Below are 22,294 nucleotides of genomic sequence, written 5' to 3' on the forward strand. Positions count from 1 at the left end.
CCCTTCTCCTTTCTCTCTGCACGCGCATGCATGCTTGCCTGCAGAGGCCAGAAAATGGTGCTGGATCACCTGAAACTGAAGTTGCCAGTGACTGCTAGCCACCACACAGGTGTGCTGGGAACTGAAGTCTGGTTCTCTGGAAATGTGGCAAAGCATTCTACTGCTGTGCCTTCTCTCCAGCTCCTCAGCCCTGTTTAACATGGGCACAGGGGGCATCTAAACTCAAGTTTCCTTGTAGGAACATTTGGCGTTCTACCAAACAAGTCATCTCTCCGGCCCCCAATTTCTAAGCTACATATATCTTACTTCTTTGGCTTCTGTTGTGTTCATTTCATGTGCCTTGCCTCCCCTGTTCTGGAGCATACAAATTTCTAATCTTCTGGGATGTCAAGAAAGAAATTTCAGAGTTAAAATTATACCACAGATAATTCAAGGTAAATGACACACATGCTTAAAAAATGCTATGACAATAAAATTGATGCAAGGATAATAAAGAGGCTCTTCATTTATTTGGTCACCTAAGAATGACTATCCCTAATGGCTTTATTTCTAAGGAGAAATACCCACTGCATGATTTCTAAGATGATGCAAAACTGAGTACGAATCTGCCTACTGCTGTGTCTTCATGGCTGTCACATTCAACAAGATCTCCATGTTTCCTTGGACTAGTTTTCTCCCCTATAAGATGAGTTCCAAATGTCAGAGATTAAAATAAACCTCTTGCTGAGGGAAGGAGCAAGTAAGGAAGGGAGGGAGAGAGAGAGAGGGAACTAGGAAGGAAGGAAAGAAGGAAGGAAGGAAGGAAGGAAGGAAGGAAGGAAGGAAAGGCAAAAGGGAGGGAGGGAAGGAGAAAGGAAGGAAGGAGAGTAATTTGTTTCAAATTTGAATCATTCAGGACCTCTGAGTCTTCAAATACAGGAACACCCTTTATTTTTGATCTCATAGTATACTGGAACCCCCAGGTAGTACTTATTATTTTAAAAATCCCAATGAGTTCTTTAAAATGAATGGATACAGGGCTGGAGGTGAGGGCTCAGCACATGAAGTGCTTGCTATGAATGCATGAGGGCCTGAGTTTAGATACCTAACACCCATATAAAACAACATTTGCTGTAGCACAAATCTGCAATCCTTGTGGAAGATGGAACTGGAAATACCAAGGACTTGAATGGCAAGACAGTATGGCCTAATAAGTGAGTTCCAGGGTAAGTAAGAGGCCTGTCTCAAAAAGTAAGGTGGAGAACAATAGCATAAAACTTCTGACACTGACCTCTGACCTTGACATACATACACATGCACACACACACACACACACACACACACACACACACACCATAAATAAAAAACAAATTTTATAAAGAGAAGAAAATAAGTAAATAAGTAAGAAAAATGTAGAAAATAAATATATTGCCATTGTTCTGTTTAACTTCTCATCTGAAAACCTACTAGGCTATCTCACTTAGAAAAAGAGAACATTCTGTTGGGGATGGAAATTTAAAAAGTCACCCGCTAGAGACTGAAAGACGGCTCTGGGCTGTTTCCACAGAGGACCTACATGGTGGTCCACAGCCATCTATAACTAGGATTCAGCAGAACACCATGTTTATTTGGGAAAGCACCCACATCAAGGTGCTTCCCATATGATCATCAACCCACCAGCTAGGTCTTGATAAGGAGTACATTAAACTCTAGACCAATGTGAGAAACATCCCTTGAAATGTACTACATTGCATGGTAGGATTTTTGCAGCCATTTACTAAGAATTCTATGTTTATACTGAGACTAGGCTCCATTTAAATGGTAACTGGTAAGGCACTCCCCTCTCTTGGATCATGTAGCCCAGTCTGTCATTACTTGATATGTGGCCAAGGATGACCTTCAATTTCTGTTCCTCCAGCTTTACTTCCTGATATACACCATATCCAGTTTATAGAGTATTGGACTGGGAATGGAACTCAGGGCTTTGTCTATGCTGGGAAAGCTCTCTACCAAGTAAGCTACATTCCCAGTCCATAGCATCTTCATTTGTCCTTTCAGTGAGCATGTATATTTAATGTGATTAATAATGCAGTTGGGTTCTAGGTTAACATCTTATTAGTGTTTCCTACTTGCCCCATTTAATCCTTTGGAGGGGGATTAAACTCAAGGGCTCACAAAAACTAGGCAAGCTTTCTACCTTTGGCATTTGATTACCTCCCACCCCCAATAGTAAGACAGGGTCTCACTAAGTTAGCCAGCTAGGCCTAGAGCTCACTCTGTAGCTCAGACTGATCTTGAATTTGCAATGATTTTTGCCTGGGCTTCCAGAGCTGCTAGGATTACTGGTCAAGTCTCACGTCTTCTTTGCTCATGGATTCCCTCGTTCTTGCCTTCTATGGCCAAACACAGTTTACAGTTCTATTACCATTTCTCTCTTGAATCTTACTGTACCATCTGGTGTGATTTTTCCATTGGTAATGTAAACAAACAACAAACCAAACCTTAATTCTGCATGTCTGAAAACATCTCAAAAGCAAGGATTTTGTGTTTACCCATTTCACCACGTGACACCGTGGCTCCATATTTGACTGATGTGCAAACAGTTCCCCAAGCATGTTGTAACATGTGCTGTGAGTGTGCGCGTGTTTGCAGTACACAGGTGTGTGTCCACATGTGTGTGTAAAGGCCTGAGGTTCCATCACAGCTGTCTTTCTCAACGACCCTTCACTTCATATCTTTAGATGAGGTCTCTCGCTGAACCTAAGATTGCCCATTGAGTTAGCCTTCCTGGTCAGGGAGTTCTTGGGGGTCTGCTTCCCTGCCAACTATCACTGAGAAATTATAGATGTGAGCCACTTTTAAGGGTGTGCTGGGGACTGAACTCAAGTCTTCACTCTTTGGCCACAAGCACTTTACTGAGTCATCTTCTGAGCCCCCAAGATACCCTTTTTATAGTCTTACATTTAGTTCTTTCTGAACCACCCACTACGGTTTACACTTCCATGGTTCAGTCCCAATCATTTTCTATGACTTTGAGAAGTGCACGTCACTCGATTGTATTGGTAGCTGTTGGCTGACGTCACATTTTACATTACCTCCAATGGGTACTGAATTCTAGTTTGACAGTTTGTGTTTGTTCATTTGATTTAGGACCTTAAATATGCCTGCCATTTTCTGCCTGGTGTGACTTTTCTGTTGAGGTCATTGCTCATTTATGCTGTTCTCTTAAATGGGATGTTTCTTTTGCTTGTGACTGTTTTAAAATCTTTCTTAACTTTGGCTTTCACAAGGACTCGGAAGTGATTTTCTTTGATTCAGGTCCACTGATCTTGAATTTTTTGGTTGGTATCTTTCATCAGATATGCTAAGTTCCTGGTCATTATTTCGTCAAACATTACATCGGGTCCTCTCAATCTGTCCACTCTCTGCTCTCTGGATGTTTTTGCGTTGACTTCTATTTGAGACCATTAGTTTTGTCTGCTATTGTTTCCTAGTATCAATTCAATAATATTTGATCTTTCAGGTTTTTTTTCATTGTAGCAGAAAGTACCCCCTGGATAATGGGCATTCTAGGTAAGTATTCTGTCACTACATTCTCTTCCCCTCATTCCTTTAGTAAAGGTTCCAATATATCATAGAATGTTTTCTCGCTTGTGGGATGATTGAAGTAACTATCAATTAAATTTATCTCAATGTACTTGTTTAGTATTTCTAAAATGTAAATCATTCTTTGCCTTCATTTTTTACTAAATTCTTGTCTTCAGTAATCTTTCCTGCATCTACACATCTTTTAAAATTTTTGTTAAGATTTATTTTCATTTATGGGTATGCTCCTGTGTTTGTGTGTATATACATGAGTGTGGGCACCTATGAAGTCCAGAAGAGGGCATCAGATTCCCTGGAGCAGGAGTTACAGGCAGTTGCGAGGTGAAAAATGTAGGTGATGGAAGCCAATCTTGGATCTTCTGGAAGAGAAGAAAGTGCCCTTAACCTCCAGGGCAGTCGAACAGGCTATGTTTATAGAGATTCTAGATTGCAGATTCTTTTTCTTGTGAACTTTCAGAGTTGTAGTCTAGTCTGTGGTGAAATCATTGGCAACAACTGTAACCTTCCAAAGACTTCCTAGTCCAGACATCTTTAGATGTATCTCCTTCTTACCCTTTCTCTTTGACAGGCATCCACACATCTAGGAAGTTTCTTTTTTCAGGGGTATCTTTAAGTGAATACTCAGGGTGTTCACCAAGGTCTTTTCACATTGGATGAGTCCACATTCTATTGTTTCCTTGAAATGCTTGACTTAAGGGGCCTCCTCACAGATCTCAGCATCTCAACCCTGAGCTCCATCCACCCTCCAGAAACACATGCGTTGGTGCATGCCAAGAGTGCCTACCCATTTAGATCTCAGCCACCTTGCCAACTGCCAGCCCTCTGGTGGTGTGTCTTCTGCCCAGAAAATCTGCTCTTTCTGATGGACTTTCCACCTCTCAGTACTTCTTTTATTTAAAAAAATATATTTCATAAAGAAAAATGAATGACAACATTCTGTTGGCTGTGTTTTATGTCTATAGGTATTATTCTGGATTTTTTTCCCGGAGTTTATAGTTATTTTTACAGCAGAAAGGTAAATGTACGATTCGCTATTTTTCTTATTTATAAACCAGAGAGTTCCCTTTAGTAACTGAATGAATCTTACAATTTTCTTGTATTGGTTTTGTTTTAGACAACAAATATCTAAGATGTATTTAATGTATGCAGAATATCGAAATGTATTCCAGCCCCATTTTATCTGCCTTGTTTCAGATCAGCATTTAAGGATAAACATTCATGGGTGTCTTGTTTTTGATGGGTTACAAATTAGCAATTGACCTTGATTCAATTTATCTTCAATTCCAGTAAATATACTTTACATTTTTCTCTGAAATGCCACTTCAACAGTGGGTCTTCTAAACAATAAGTAATCAAACTTAGAAACAAATTCCTTACTTTAATCAAATTTAATCTGTTCAGCAAGAAACTCAGGGCATTTCTACCTGAACTGTTAGTCTGTAGTTTGTTCATCGCAAATATCAAATTTCCATTTCTCTTGTTCATAGAGACACATGGGAAGATTGTTTAGAATCAGGATAAGACACATGTCACTTATGCATGCATGTAAGCAAGAATTAGTTTTACACACAGAGGGAGACAGACAGACAGAAACGGAGAGACAGAGACAGAGAGACTGAGATAGAAGCACACACACAGGGAGGGCACAAAATTGAAATTAATCTGGTATGATATTTTTGCTAAATTGTGAATAATTCCTTTCCTCTCCTGCCTAGTCACAGCTGGTTTATTTCATGACTTCTTTGGAAAACTACTCAGGATTTCCCTCAAACAAGAAGACACATGTGGCTGCTTTTTGAAAACCACAATGGACAGAGCCCTGTCTATGGATATACCAAATATTATTGAAGGAAGGCACTTGTTCTCCTACCAGCAAGTGGGCAATGTGACCATGTGAATCTATGTTCCTCCTCTTACATGTAAATGGATGCTTTCCTTATCCTTTTATCTTGGCTTTCCCTTGCTTTGTATTAAAGGCCTCTGAGGTTAAAAAAAAATCAGCAGTTCACATTCAACAGGATATAGTATACTCACAAATGTTAGTTTCTACTCTTATGACTAACCAGTTAACATGCCTTCCATCACTATCTTTGGCACACTGGTTGTGAGACCTTTGCAGATACCAAAATCTAAAAATGTTCAAGACTGTTCCATAAATTTATCATTTACAAATGGCATACATGTCTTCCTCCATCCTTAAAACCTCTCTGATTACTTACAATACTAAGCACAGTGTAAATGCTCCATCGATAGTTACTATACTGGATTGTTCAGAGGATAACAACAAGAAAAAGCCAAGTACATGATCAAAGCAATTCAACTGCTTTTTCCTCGGGGTCTCCCGTATCCTAGGTTGGCCTTTTCCTCCCTTTGTAGTCAAAGAAGACCTTGAACACCTGATCCTCCTGGCTCCACTTCCCGGAGGTGATGATGGTTATGGGCCACCATGCTTTATGCAGTACTGGGGATCAAACTTAGGATGTCAGGCATGCTCAACAGACACCAACCAAGCTGCCTTTTCATCCCTGTACTTAACACAAACAATTTCGAAATGCAGTTTGAATTTTGGAACTTTGAAACACACATGAAGGCAATGATTGTCAGCAAGGTTTAGTTGTGTCTCCCCCAAAGACTGTTCCTCCCAGAAAAGATGGACTCAAAGGGAACCTTTGTGCTCACCACCCTCTCTAGTCCTTGGTAACTTTTCAACATCCAATCTCTAGCTTTTCCCTTTCCCTTCTAGCTCTAAATAGAATCAAAAGTTATTTTCTTCTTTTAACATTGTGAAGTTTTGTTTCATATTGTGCCCACCTGCCCTCCTTCACCCTATTCCTCTCCACTCCTGCTTGGGTCCCCCTCCTTATTCTTCCTCTGCTCTACTATTTTCAGCCTTATCCCTTTCCCTTCTTCCCCACTCCCCTCTCTGTGATCTTACCACTTTCTCTCTAGTCTTTCCTTCTTTCCTTTCCCCCTTGCCTCCTTTTTCTAAGAACACTCTTGCATTGGTCCTTTCTTAGGATTTTTTCCGTTGTTTATTTGTTTGTTTGCTTGCTTGTTTTTCAGACAGACTCTGTGTATCTATCTAGCCCAAGCTAAATTTGAATTCAGGCCTCTCTTATCTCAGACTGCCAAGTCCTGATGTTACAGGCATGTACTTTTCTAAGAATGTTATATCATCTTTATATGCATTTAGGAAAAGCCACAAAGCACTGTGGGGCAGCCTCCTTAGTATCTAGTACTTTGTTATAGCTCTCTACTTTGTCCTTATTTAGTTAGGTGACAGTAGTCTATAGTAAGTAATCCCCTCTCCTCCTGGCTTCACATTCCTCTTCAGTTGTATATGAATTTAAAAGCCTGGCTAGGCTGGCTAGGTGGTTTGCCAGAAATCCCACCACATGGGGGAGAGAGAAAGAACAAGAACAACTCAAGGCAGCCCAGGGAAGAGGAGGACTAGAGAAGCAAGGAAAAGAAAGAGGAAGGGGGAGGGAGAGAGGGAAGGAAGGAGGGAGAGAACGCGCACACCTATCTAGCGAGACTGCGTTTTATTTTTCTGAGTTGTTTTAAGTGTGTGCGCATGCGTGTATGCACGTGGACGCGTCCTTTACGGTGTTTTGCTAATTTCTCCTAAAGTGCTTTGCCGGTGTTTTGCTAATTTCTCCTAAAGTGCAAACTTCTGGGGAGCAAAAGCTGAGGCATCCTCTGCTACTTCGCTCTAAACAGACTAAAGAGAGTTTAAACAGGTTCTGGCTAAATCTCAAATCCTACACGCACCATACTTTCCCCTCGAGAAAGGTTGCCAGCCAGGTCCTGTATTTTTGCTCATCTATAAGTTCAACCCAAGAAATCGCATTCTTCATACCCTTCAAAGTAACTGAAGAAAACACATTTCAAATTCCAAGGGGAACAGGAAAACTGATCAAAGTCCGCCCTTGAAGTACCGGGGCTCAAAATTAGGGAGTACATGTGGCCACGCTGGGTCGGTGGATGCTCCTTCCCCGGGCTCAATGCCCAGCCTCTAGCGATCCCACCCCAAAGCACCCAGGATCTCCCTCAACCAGCTTCCCTCACCCCTGCCAAGCAGAGAAAGCAGTTAAGTCTGTACGCGGGGAGCAGCAGCAAGGCGCCCGCAGGTCCACTGGGCATGCTCAGAAGTAGAGCAGGTTTGGGGCTCCAGCAGGCGGCTAGTGCGTTATACCGAAAGAAGGAGGAGAAGGCGCTGGAGGAGGAGGAAGGGGAGGAGGACAGGGGCAGCAGTAGCCACGATCGCCACCACCAGGCAGAGAAAGAGTTCGTAGGGAGGGACAGATCTCCTCCCACTTGGAGAGCCTTCTGCCTTCTTTTGAAGAAAAAGAATAGGAGATAAAGAAAAGGAGAGAAAAGGAACGAGAGGGGGAAAGTAAGAGAGAGCCAGAGAGTTAAAAAAAAAAATTAAATTAAGGCCAGATCAGAGAGGGCTGGGGCGCGCAGGGGCGCGCAGGACCCGGGGGCGGACCAGCAGAGCCCTAGTGCGGTCGCCCGGGCAGGTGCCACGGCTGCTGCCCGGAGGCGGCATGTGACGCGCGGCCGCAGCTGCCCGCGGCCGGAGCGCGCTCGGACCCGGGAGCGCAACGGCGGGCCAGGTCGGCTGCAGCCGAGAGCCCCGCGCTCTCCACCCGCCCGGAGGATCCTCAGCTGCGCTTGCACCCAGAGGCCGGGCAATGCAGAGAAGGGCGGCTCCGGTGAGCGAGCGACCCTGAGGACAGTTGCCGTCTCGGAACGCCGTGTTACCAGACGCCGGGGTTCGGTGGAGCTGCCCGGACGGTCCGAGAGATTTCCGGAGGCGCGGAAGACCCGCGTGGGACAGCCACCTGGAACGCTGCTGCCAGGTAAGGACACGCGGTGTTCGCCAAGGCTCAGGGCAGAATGGCTGGCGGCGACCGCTGACCCGGTTTCTTGCCTTATCTGGTGGTGAAAGCAGGGGGGAAAAGTTTTCCGTGGCCGTAGGAAATGTGTTTGCTGGCGGAGTTTAAAGGAAGGACTGGAGAGGGACGAAGGTGATTTTTGTCTATCTGGGGGGACGGAACCTCGGGATGGATCTGATAAGGAGTTGGAGCGCGGGGACCCTGGGTGGAGAATGCGGAGGTGGCACCTCAGCGGCTGGAAAAGCACGGGTACGGTAGTTCGGTGGTCTAGGGAGCGCCCCGGTCGGCCCACCCAGCTCTCTTGGGCTTCTTTTTCTCTCCCTCGAATGAGGAATCCAAACGAGAAGCAGGGGTGGTCCAGAGCGGTGTGAATGTGCGTCTGTGTGCCGCTGGGTCCTGTGTGTGCCTTTTAATGTCGTTTTTTAGGAGAGCTAAATCAGACCCCTGCCAACCTCACAGCGAGGGGCGACTGCTGGGGTTGCGTTTATGGAGCAAAGAGGTGATTTTTGCACTCCTAGTGTGTCCTAGGAGAGGGTACTGAGCCAGGGTGCGCGTCTACTCTGGCTTATTCGCGGCAACTAGACTACAGGCGATCTCCTGTGGTGCTCTCTCGCTCCAGGCACAACCTCCTTACAGAGCAGAGCTTGTTCATTTCTACGTGGTTTTAAACCGCTAGGGTTAGGGGGAATGACTGACTCAAGGGGGTTAAAATTCACTTGTCCACTCCACGCTGTGCTGTGCGTGCTGGAATTGTGCCCCTGCCCTGCCTGGTTAGACTCTCCTTGCAAGCAGGGTGGAAGTAGGAGGGGAAGCGAGCTTTGGGAACTTGCATCCATATGGACGTATTTTTTAAATGCAGACTTTGATTTTAGTCTAAGTGTTTTCTGAACCTGTCCGAAGTCTGTCAGCATATCTCCCGCTTTCCACCCTCCCGGCCCCATTGATATTGTTTGCTGGGTTGTGTAAGGGTGGCAGACTCTGCTGTTAGGGAGAGTGACCATTTCCCTGTGTGCTTTCAACAGATCTTTCCTTTTTCTCTTGGCCTCTGAGATTCAACAAAACAGAGAATGTACCATTCCCCATGGCACGCACGCATGCGAACACACACACACACACACACACACACACACACACACACCACACACGGGGGGGGGGGGGAGCACTTTGCCCCCCCCTCCCCGCTTTCTGGATTACTGTTTGAAAACAGAACATAGTCTTAAAACCTGCTTAATAATTACAGAGTCCAGAGGATTTCATATTAGGAAATCTTTCGTTCTGCAGGAACCATTCAACAGTTTCCTGTGTTTAAAACAATGCTAGTGGATTTGCTGGGAGAGCTCTTACAGGATGATATACCTTCCAAAAAGGAGAAAGGAGAGCCTGGAATAAATGCATACAGGGCTGCAGGGTGGCAGGGGATGGAGGTGAAAAAGAATGAGATCTTTCTGCTTCAGTTGCTGTGTCCCTGCAGCTCCCTGCTGTGCCAGGTGTTGGGGAGTACACACGTGCAGGGATCATGCTTGCCTTTTCCATGTGTGTTCTCATAGGCCACACATGGAAACTACATAGCAGTGCAGTTTGAATCACACATCCACCACTGGATAACTCTGTCTTTAGAATTTTGTCTAAATCTAAGCGGTTTGTCCCAATTAGCTTAACATACAGTTAGCTACCATGATGTTAGAAGGCATGTCATTCCTGAAGTGGTTTCCATGGAGCATAGAACTGTAACACAGATTACTAAGTTAAAAACAGTGGCTGCAGATCTGATGTGAAACTGTTCCCTAGACTGAGGAATGTTGTGAGGTTGAATTAATCATGAAAGGAAGAGTGATGTAAGACTTGTAAAGACAATAGTGAAGAATGGTTTAAATGGATTCGATAGTTTAGTAAGAAAATGAGGTAAAAGGCAGACCTTTTAAAAGGAACCTTTGAGCGTATGTCTTCTGTCATAGAAAATTATTGTTAGGCAAGAGTATAATCTGAAGGAATAGACTATCTGGAACTGGGTGGAATTTAGACGAAGACTATGTATTACGATAAGAGTAGTTTTGTCTTAGACAGACACAAAAACTTATATAAGAAACTCATAAGCTTTCGGGAAATCTGGAAGGGCCCACTGCTTTTTCCTGAGAGAGGGATAGACAAATTTTGCTTCAGACATATTTGTTTCTGGAGTTTACCAAGCAAGGATAAATATGCTCTTTAAAATGCATCCTTTTCATCTTTCCTTATAAAAATAAATGGCTTACCTTTTATAGAAAAGAAAAACTTGTCATTTTAAGATATAATATATTAGAAGCAAGCTCTTTTTAATCATAGTTTAGTCTTTAATAGCAGGCAACCTGTTGAGCATGCGTTGTGGGGAGGGGGTAATGGGCATAGCTAGGATTTCTTGGATCCAAATTAATAAACGGAATAGAAACTACAAGGTTATGTTCCAAAGCTTTCAGAAGTAAATTTTTTTTAGGTCTTCTTGTCTTCTTCTTCTTCTTTTTTAACCTAAAACATCATCTTCTTTCTTGAGCCAACATACTGTTCTTGCCTAATAATGCTGTTAGCCTTGGCAGATTCAGTTGCTTACACCTAAATGGCCTGGACATTGTCACTGTAGCGATGAAGAGGCGGGGTCAGGTTTGCAGTGTGGGGACTTTTACGTGCAAAGCAGCTGCGTTGGCCCTTTATACCAGAGATGAATGAGGAGTTCTACAGAGATGGGGACCCAGCTCCTCTTCATGTATGAAACCTAATTTTGCATCACGGTATATAGTGACTAATACCATTACATTCTCAGCATGGTTTTGAAGAATGACTAATTGGAAATATTTTCTTTCACAGGGCATGCTTGTGAATTGAAAATATATCTTCTATATCTTCCTCACAGAAAAATATTTTAAAAGGCATGTATAGTTCCAACAAAATAATTAACCAGGCCCCTTTACTATGTTTATATTTTAAATGAATCAGCATACACAAATATGCCCGGTTGTTAAAAGCAGTGTATATATGGTTTCCCAAAATGTGATATTTACGAAAGGCAATGCCAAACTTCTTTTGTCTAGACAGTTCTTTGAGTCTGGTGGAAGTTCTGTTCTGGTTCTTACCCCTTTGGGTTGGACTTTCAAATTCAAAGGCAAGGCTTGGCTTCATGACAGGATCATCTAATTAGTTTAACAGTAGGCAAATGCCAGTCAAAGTGGAGGTTAGACTGAGTGTCTGACAGCCTCTGCTCTCTGTTAAGGAAACTGCCTGCACCTTGGATCAAGCACAAAGCAGACTCCTGACTCCAGATCATTCAGTGTTCCGTGAGGCTCCTCAGCGTGCTCCTTACAGACAGCCTGCAAGAGCCAAAGCTATACCTTTTAGGGACCTAGCTGACTGTTCTCTAAAGTGCTTTGCACTGCTAGATTCCTGGTCAGTGGAGACCTTCATTGACATTGGAAATTGTTGGAAATAAGGAGGCACACAAGCCCTATGTGAAGATTGCAAGCCCTCCCCGAGCTTTTATCTCTGTCTGGTGTATGGGGTTGGCCATGTTTGCTGATCCACAACTCAAAACTGGCATAAGGATTGAATCCTACAGAAGCATAATTTTGTTTGGTACATACTCATTCATGTAAGTGCAGATGCATGTGTTTGTAGTGCCAATGAAAGTATTTGCCCGTATTTGCAGCTACCAGAGAACAGCCTCATTCCTCCGGTGCTCTCCACCTGAGCTTTCGATACAGGGTCTCTCATTGGCCTTGGACTCATCAGGTAGACTATGTTGAATGGCCAGCAAGCCCCAGACATCCAGTTATCTATATTTTCCCAGCACTGACTGAGCTGACAAGTGGATGCTGCCATGCCTGACTTTAACAAACAAAATCTATGGGTTCCGGGGTTCAACTCCAATTCCTCTTACTTGCAAGGCAAGTATTTTACCAATTGAGCTATTCCCCCCAACCCCAGAAGTGTCTTTTGAGCAAACTCAGAGGCACTGTGCAGTGGCATAAAATCAGAAACCATGACCCCTCAGTAGTCCCGAAGAGAGAACACGAAAAACCACTGTGGGGTGACTGCTAGTTCAGCCTTCAGCCACTGTGTGCCTTTCGCCCAGGAGTTTTGGCAGTGTGCACACTCTTCTGGCTGGCTCTCGCCGCAGTTTGGCAATTTAAATTCTTCCACCTGTTAGAGCTTCCTGTCCCTACCCTCCTGAGACTGGAGGACTCTGGCAGGCAGGCACCTTCTTAACTCTCCTCTCCTACGACTTCAACTTTCACTGACCATGATGACCACCTACAGTACATGCTGAGCTGTTGTCTTCCCCACAAATATCCCAACTCATCCTGAAACCATCCAAAATATGAAAATCTATAGTTAGCCAGCCGTACAATTAGACAAGAAGAAGCCAACAGATGCATGGAGGGATCCGAGCCCCTGCTGGTCCCTTGTGTTCTGCAAGTGCCTCCAGGACCAGCCAACTTTACTTGTTCTTACTCGGTTCTCACCTTCAGAAGGATCTGGTCCGAGGTCCATCTGCTTGCTCTAACCCTTGTGGTCTTCAGTGATTCCTTGGGCCGTAACCCTGAGCTCTTGTCTTACTGCTAGCGCATAGGGCTAAGCTTCTTTTGTGTTTTCAGTTCACCTTTACCGCACTAGGCTTAATGTTTTGCCTGGAATAACTTTTAGCAATGACCTTGACAGTCAGTTTTGCTCTTGCCAAGACTTCTCTCCAGGAGCAAGACTCCATTCTATTCTTTTCAGTCTTCAATTCACCTCCAGGGTAGACAGAACCCTGGACCTAAGGCACAGTCCGAGTCTTGACAGTGTAGCAGTCACTTTTGCCTAGAGACTTGCGTTGCCAAGTTCACCTAACAAATAAAAATTGCCTTGTCTGTCATTGTTGGCAGGATCAAATCTCAGTCCTCCACACCCCTCTTGGCTACTGTAATTTGAGTTGCTGACTGTCCACTGCCGAATTAATCCTCCATTAGGTCATTTGTTCAGGCCCAGCCTCAGCCTGTTTCCTGCCCCCAGTGTTCCCTTGAAATCTGGCACACCAGCTGAGTCATGACATATTCTACCTTTGGTCACCTCTGACACAGGAAGTGACACCAACAAAGGCTGCCTGGCTAAGGTCAGATACCTTCCAACCACTTTGCTGCAGATTCAATTCAGATGAGTCAAAGCAGCATCAGATGTCAGTCTGTTTCAAAGAATGTGCGGCCATTGGGAGACCACCCTGTACTTAAGGGCACGAAATGTCCCAGTGATCTTCTACTGAGCCTGGTCATTCATCACAGCAGGGTACGACTGTGGGCTTGGGTGCACTTTCTCTCTAACATATACCCTATTCCATGGGCTCAGATGGCAGAAATCTGGTCACCACTGCTCGTTGAAGCATTCGCTCATGGCTGTATGAAGTTTCAAGTCAGGGCTTGCCTCTGAAAGGCTGCCATGCAGTAGTACCTCACAGACCAACAGACTATCTTTCCAAAGACTGCTGGGGTCTTTGTTTCAAATCAGTAGCAACTGTCAATTCAGTGTGTGTGTGTGTGTGTGTGTGTGTGTGTGTGTGTGTGTGTGAGTTCATTAGAAAAAATATTGTTGGATGCAGTTACTTGTGTGATATTCCATGTTGTTAGCAGAGAGAACACTACTTGTGTTCTGTGGACCCCCTCAAACTATAGCGCTAGAAAAACTGACCTACTCATAGGTGGTGTCCTGTCCTCTTTGTCCCACAAAGTGACAGTGTAATATCATGTTTATAGAATGCTGTGGGGGCCATCGGAGGCTGTGGAATCACTTTATCTGGAGTTCTCCTTTCTTATCTCTTCGTCCACATGTCCTTCCCATCATGCAGGACCACCAACCCTCTGCAACTTTCCCTAAGATGTTGTTATTATTGATCACTTAATTCATTAAATAATCAAAAGCTGACAAACCTCTGCATAAGTAACTGCAAGTCATTTCTCTCTCCTCTGAATTCTGGTGGGACTTCCTGTCATTGGTATTATATTTGACATCCAAGGATAACTCCAGGGATATTCATGTTGATTTTCTTCAAAGTTGACTGCATAAAGAGTATATAAGTAAAATTTAATGAATATTAATTTGAGTAAAATGAATAAATCTACCTACCCCCAGTCATTAATATCTGTTATTTACCTATCTACTTAAAATGGATACCTGTTTATCATCTTCCAGCAATGTCTAGCACCTATTTATCATAGCTGCCTATTTGTCTTTATCTTGGCTCCCTACACCCTCTCTTATTGGTTGGCACATCTAGCGTGGCTCCAGGAATGGACTTGATTGGGTGGCAAGGGAATAAAGAAAAACCAAACTGACACAAAGACAGGAAAACTGGAATCAGATGGTCTGGTTTCTCTTCTGGACAAACCCCGCAGCCCAGAAGCGTACTGTTATTTACTATATAGAATTGAACAGGGAAGCAAGCTTATTTCTTACAACTGAACAGGGAGGCAATGTTATTACATACAGATGGACAAGGAAGGAGGCAGGGCTTATACTATACCACTGGATAAAGGAGACAGGATTAGCTAATCTCAGTTACCAGTTTCTGTAGGGGAAAAGTTGTCAGGCCTTAAGTATCTGGAGAAGAAGGCGATGACAGACATTTTCTGCATACAATGTCAACATTCACACTCAGACCAGTAAGGTAAGGCTTTGCCATTTTCCCATGGGTCTGAGAATTTAGAGTCCTTGACCCTGTGCCCAAGTCAACAGTACACACTCACTTGGCTCCTCACTCATTCAAGGCTTCTTCTTCCCACAACTGCTATCACATACCCATCATCAATTTCTATCCTCTGTCTGCCATTGATATCTATTCATATACACATATATCATTTATCTATATATCTTTATATTACCTATTTTTCACCATTGTCTATACCTGTCCCATGTGGGTGTATGCATATACTCTATCTTCATCTATTTATAAGTACCTACCTTTCATCTATCAAGCATTGATATCTATCAAAGGTATCTATCTCTGCTTATCACTTATGTACATGGGATGCTATCTCTGTTGTGACACTCATGTCATTGTTTCTGGTGTATCAGGCAGCACAGTTATCCTATTTTAAATATACAATTAGGGTACCAAACATTATATAATCAACATGAAGTGAGAACTTCTCATCTCTCTCAGAGATGGAAGACAGTGTGAGAGGTTGTACTTCAAGCTTAAAACAAGTGTATATTCCCTTACCTTCTGGAGGCCAGAAGTCTGAAATCAAGGTATCAGTGGGAACATAATCCCTCTGAAAACTCTAGAAAATGAACACCATCTGAATCTAACTTTTGAGCCCCTAATTCCTTTCCCCAGATGATCACGGTAGCTCCTCCTTTTTGTGTGTTGTCTCCTGCCCATGTGATTGCATCAACAGCCTACCCAGAAAAGTCCAAGGAAACCTTTCCTTCACAGATTCTTACCTTAATCATGTGTTCTACCGTAATAGGGAATCCCAGGTTGTGGGCATTAGGAAATGAACGTATGTTTCAAAACATGTCAGATAGCATCAATGAGTACTGTGTTAGTTGCTTCTGTTGCTGTGGTAAAAACAACCCAACAAAAGCAACTCAAGGGAGAAGAGACTTACTGGGTTCATAGTCTCAGGGCAAATAAGTCATATGGTGGGAGCATGATGGAACTGGCCCATTGCATCTGCAGTCAGGAAGCAGGGAACAATGATTGCCTATGCTATTTTCTTTCTCCTTCTTATTCAGTCTTGGACTTCAGCCAGTGGAATGGTGCCCTCTGCAGTAGGTCTTTCCACCCCACTTACTCTAATCTAGATAATCCCTCACAGCCATGCCTGGAGGCTAACCTAGTTTACATAATCCCTCATAGGCACACCCAGAGTGTTCTTTCTTGGGAGATTCTAGAGGCCATCAAGTTGACAATGAAGATTAACCACCACAAGTATCTTCTATGCAACTCTATAGGCAGACGTCTCAAAGAGCAGCCTATGCCTTGAAAAATTAATTCTACATGCTGGTTTGTTCTAAAGAGCAATGAGAGGCAGAATCAGACAGCATTCAGTCCTCTCTACATTTCACCATCACCTGACACAAAATCTCTGACTTCTGGCTTCCATCTTAACAAAGAACATAGAAAGTCCTTTTCCAAAAGTCACCTGTAACCTCTGAGTCACAAACCAGTAGTCTTTCTTTGGCCTCGTAGTAACATATTTAGCCCCCATAACTGTCAGAACATTCCATTTCCTGGTCTCTTCTACCCTGGTTCTTCTTCCTCTGAGTATTCCACTCTTACCTACTTCTCCAACACTGCTTCCTCGGTTTACACCATGTGCTTTCTCAACATAATCCATATTCATTGTTTCCAATACCCATTTAGCATGAATCACTCCCTCTCCCCAGACTGACTTAGCTCCCGAAGGGAGGACTGTCATGACACGCTTGCTCAGGGGCCTCTCATTCCTCCCCCTCTTGCTTCTCTCCTGGGGCCTCCCATTTCTATGAACAGCGTGATCATCCTACATTTCCACATAGTCTTGATTTACTTCCTCCCTCTCCCTCCCACATTGTGCCAGATACCGGATCCTAATACTCAACCAAGTCATAGCTCAAACATCTTGGCTTCTCTCCTTTCCTGCCGTCAGCATCTCAGTTCACAAGCTCTCTAGCTTTAATGTGCATTCAGCTACAGAAGGAACTTAGGAAAATGCAAACCTTAATGCATGAGGTCTAGGTAGAGGCTGAAAACTTGCATTTCCAGTAGCTTTTCATGGGCAAGAGGGTCATCCGAGCTCAGATCACATTAAGGGAAAAACCAGTTTTTAAGTCTAGTGAACATTCCTTTTAAGGTCTGAGATCTATGAATCATCTATTTGACTACAGGTTTTCTTTCCAATTCATTTGTATAGATTTCTCCTACTGAAGTTGAATTTTATCATTTTTTTTGTCCTGACTCCAATATCATCTTTGACATCCTTGCCAATTATACCAATGTCATAATCACTAAATGTCATACATCAACCATCTTGGTCCTGGTATGATTTACATTTTAGGTTCAGTCTCAAGTCTCAAGACTTCCTTTCTCTTAACCATCAATAATGACTGTACTTTCTTCTTTGTCATTATGCTGGGAAGGATAAACTCTCATCCATATCTCCAGGTATCCAGATTTTCTCAATTTATCAAGGATTATTTGAAATAACACTTTTTGTTAGCAATTATTTTTCCTGGTACTTTGTCAGAATCTCAGTCTTATCATTGATCCAACACACTCTTGGTTTGCTTATGTACATCTATAAATTATTTCAGATATCAGGCCATAAAGTCCTTAAATAAGATGACTCATTTGACATCACCTTTATCATACCCAAATACAGTCTTCCTCTTAGATGATTGATGTGTACATCTCCATATAAAATATGTAACTACAGTGCTTTTATGGATGTCTTATTATATAAATAAAACATAACACATAAAATTTGAATGTCATACGTATGTAATTTTGAAAATAGCCATTTTTCTGTATCACTTTGTCCCGTGAGGCCCATGCATTAAAGGTTTAATCCCAGCTTCATGCAATCTAGAAAGGTGGGAACTTTTAAAAGATAGATCGATACTAAGGAGAGGATTTTAGGCGACTGCCAGTGTGTGACCACAGAGAATCTTCCCTCTCTCTCCTGGCTCTCTCTCCAGAAGGTGAATAATTTCTACCACATAGTACCATTACAAGGCTCTGTCTCCAGATAGGCTGAGAGCAATCAGGCCAATAAACCATGAATAGGAACTGTGAAAGGGAAAAAATCAGACTTTTTCTGTTCATTAAATTGACTGATTTCAGATATTTTCCATAGTGATGGAATGCTGACTAACACAAATATGCTGTAGCGTTTACTTGCTACAAACCTTTGATAATAATAGAGTTTTGCCACTTGATTTGAAATGTAAATCTACCTCCCTATTTTTAAAATCTGCAGTTCATTCCAAAACATTGACTGATTTAACTGCATAAAAATCCATCCACTTAAAATGGTCTCGAAGTATAGAAATGTGTTTTCCTCTGAATTTCTTATCAGTTAAGCGTGTCTTTTTTTTTTTTTTCCTGCAGTGTTTCTCTCCTCCCAGAATTACATAAGGCAGTTTGGGTTTGTGAAAATAAGGCACAAATACTGCCCTGGAAGGACAAAGCTAGCATTATGCCGTTAGCAGAGCTGAGTGATGGATTTATGGAGAGAGAGATCATTCATTTGATAATACATTAAAATCATGCTGTTAGGTGATAAACACATATCGCTAACTTTATATTGATATGTAAATTTCCACATCTTTCAGATCCATGAAAAAACGTAGCACATTCTGAATTATGAATGTATAGATATTTGTCCATGTTTTAAGATTTGTTTTTAATTTTTTTGCATGAGCATGCCTACACAAGTACGTATCTACACCATATCCGTGCAGCTCCCACAGAGATGAGAGGAGGGAGTCTGAATGCCTAGCACCAGAGTCAAAGGCAGTTGTGGGTCACTGTGTCGGTGCTAGGAACTGAACTCAGGTCCTCTGCAAGAACAGCCAGGGTTCTTGACTTCTGACTCTTCTCTTCAGCCCCACATATTCAGCTATTTACCTAAAACACCCGTGTATGCATATATTTTTTCTTGTTTCAGAAATGACTACAAAGTTAAAATAAAACCAGAAAAAACTAACAAATTTTTAACAGGGATTTTTAACATATTTAACAAAACCATGCCCTTTAGAAATAAACAAGGGGGAGATAAAAAACAAAAACAACTAAAGTTTGGTGTGAGCAGTGTGTTCGGGTGTGATGTGGAAATAATAATATTTATGGAAAAGAAAATTTATTTTTTGATTGATTGATTTTATTGAGCTATACATTTCTCTCTGCTCCCTTCCCTTCCTCTTCCCTCCCATTCAACCCTCTCCCACGGTTCCCATGCTCCCAATTTACTCAGGAGATCTAGTCTAGCAAAGAAAATTCTTATAGAACTCAAAAAACAAATATGAGTGAAGAGAACTCTTAATGACGATGAGTGATCCTCATCGCTATGTTAAAATCAGAATTAAAGCCAGGTAAGTGACCCAAGTCTGTAGGCTCCGCTAGTCAGTAGCTGAAGCAGGAGCATCACTTGAGTCCCACAGTTCCAGACCAGCCTGTGCAACATAGTTAAGACTTTTTTAAAATAGCAACTGTTTTGTGTTAGAGCTATGATAGAGCATCTCCTTGGGTAGAGGGCGGCAGATGGATGATTGAAGGACCTAAAGGCATCAGCAACCTGATGGGGATGACATGAAAGTACAGACTGTAAAGGAGATAACATAATAGGGGTTGCCGTTTTGAAATAGTGTGAGATTGCTGCAGTCTGGATTAGCTAAATCATATAAAGACTATTTCTACATCTTTCAAACTCTAAAATACTGGGTTCTTTGGTTTCATTGATATCTCTTCCCTAAGACAGCACGTATTTCTTGTAGAACTTAGTACAAGGAAAAAAATTGAGCCTCTTTGGTGATAATGAAAGCTATTTTCTGAAAATGAAATTAAGCTATCTTTGTTTCTATTTTGCACTGACTGCTGGGAAATTCAGTCCTAAAAATAACACACAATCATAGTGGCCATTTTTGTCTATTTTTCGGTCTATTGCTTCTTCTTATTTTTTTCTCTAGTATTTTCAGTTTTCATTTTTAATGTAATCATTCTCATATTTGGGAAAGGTTAACAGGATATAATTTAGAGACATGTAGTGAAATAATGTCTATGGGCATATGACCAGATATTAAGGACAGAAAAAAATAGACATAAGTAAATGCTTTTTAAGTGAAACAAAATAGAGAAAATGATACATTGGCTACAAGATCTCTTTGGAATCCTCAAACCCCTGAAAACCACCATGGACACAGTAACCCATGTCTAGATCAATGCAGAGGGACCAGGTAATGATGGTGCTGGCAATGGTGATGTCATAGAACCGATTTTATGGGGTTAGAATCTCACCAAGCACTCTTCTAGCATACAGTTAATTAAAGTTGGTGTCTCACATGACGACTTGATATATGCAAATGTTATAAAAACAGATCAAACTAATTATCATATTAGTCACTTGATATATTTAATGTTTTTGTAAGAACATTCACAATCTACTCTCCTGGTCATTTTCAAACTTATAGTACATCGTCTATGACCATTCACCAGACTCATTGTGCCATGCTGTCGGATAGATCCCTGGATATTACTCATTCTGACTACTGGAAATGCCGTACCCTTTGACGAAGATTTCCATCCATTCTTCACAACCCCTATCAACCACCATTCTACACCATGAGTTTGGCTTTCTTAGATTCCAGGTGGTGTTTGTCTTTCTGTGCCTGGCTTATTTCACTCAATCTGACATTCTACAGCTCATTCATGTAGCTGCAAGTGAAGGAATTTCTCCTTTTAAGGCTTTTAATGGCGTTGCTTGCTCTCTCTCTCTCTCTCTCTCTCTCTCTCTCTCTCTCTCTGTGTGTGTGTGTGTGTGTGTGTGTAGTGTATGTACACATTTCTGTGTGCACATGTACATTACAGGTGTGTGTGTGCATGCATTGCACAGTTTATTCACTCAGAAAATTCGATTGTTGCCATAGTCTGTCTATTGTCGATCATTCAGTGATGAGCATGGGAGCTCATAAATCTCCTCAGCACATGGATTTCATTTCCTTTGAATATAGAACTAATGGTTGGATCACTAGATAATGTAGTAGCTCTGTTTCTTTCTCTAGGACCCCATTTTTTCATAATGGTTGTCTTAATTTATATTTCCACCTACAGTGTGTGAGGACTCACTTTTCTCTGTCTCCTCACAAACACCTTTCCTGGTTTTTTTGGTAACAACATTTGAACAAATGTACAGTGAAATCTCAGTATGTTTTAATCCCACCCAATGCGGGTTCATTGTGTACAACAATATTTTCATTTGTTGCCTATGCCATTTGTGTGTCTTCTTTTAAGGAATGCTTAAGTATTTGGGTTGATGTTAACTTGTACTGCAACCTTCCCATTGAGTTGCCTACATATTTTGGATATCAACACATGCATGGTTTGAAAACATTTTCCATGGATCTGTAGGCTGTCTCTATACTATGTGGATGTTTCATTTTCTATACAGAAGTGTTTTCTCAGTTTGATATAATCTCACATTTATCACCTATGCTTTGGAGTCATGGCCCAAGTATCAGGGCCAATGTCATAAAGCTTTCTCTCTTTTTTTTATTTATTTATTAAAGATTTCTGTCTCTTCCCCGCCACCGCCTCCCATTTCCCTCCTCCTCCCCCAAACAAGTCCCCCTCCCTCGTCAGCCTGAAGAGCAATCAGGGTTCCCTGCCCTGTGGGAAGTCCAAGGACCACCCACCTCCATCCAGGTCTAGTAAGGTGAGCATCCAAACTGCCTAGGCTCCCACAAAGCCAGTACATGCAGTAGGATCAAAAACCCATTGCCATTGTTCTTGAGTTCTCAGTAGTCATCATTGTCTGCTATGTTCAGCAAGTCCGGTTTTATGCCAGGCTTTTTCAGACCCAGGCCAGCTGGCATTGGTGAGTTCCAGATAGAACATCCCCATTGTCTCAGTGTGTGGGTGCACCCCTCGCGGTCCTGAGTTCCTTGCTCATGCTCTCTCTCCTTCTGCTCCTGATTTGGACCTTGAGATTTCTGTCCGGTGCTCCAATGTGGGTCTCTGTCTCTGTCTAATATTCAGGAGAATGCCTATATGTTTTTCTTTGGGTTCTCCTTCTTATTTAGCTTCTCTAGGATCACTAATTATAGGCTCA

General features: G+C 42.4%; 1 protein-coding gene across 2 annotated transcripts in view; it reads left to right on the forward strand.

The window, feature by feature from the left end:
- The first annotated feature begins 7,794 nt into the window (after positions 1-7,794).
- The window catches only part of Chrm3 (cholinergic receptor muscarinic 3), a 455,176-nt gene continuing 440,676 nt past the window's right edge, over positions 7,795-22,294 (forward strand). For both annotated transcript variants that reach the window (XM_041630816.1, XM_041630817.1), the window contains exon 1: positions 7,795-8,450. The gene's annotated coding sequence lies outside the window, so the exon portion shown is untranslated. The remainder of the gene's footprint in view (positions 8,451-22,294) is intronic.

The sequence above is a fragment of the Microtus oregoni genome, unplaced genomic scaffold, assembly GCF_018167655.1.
Source record: "Microtus oregoni isolate MIOR12 unplaced genomic scaffold, Mior012 000035F_ref0000213, whole genome shotgun sequence".
Taxonomy (NCBI): domain Eukaryota; kingdom Metazoa; phylum Chordata; class Mammalia; order Rodentia; family Cricetidae; genus Microtus; species Microtus oregoni.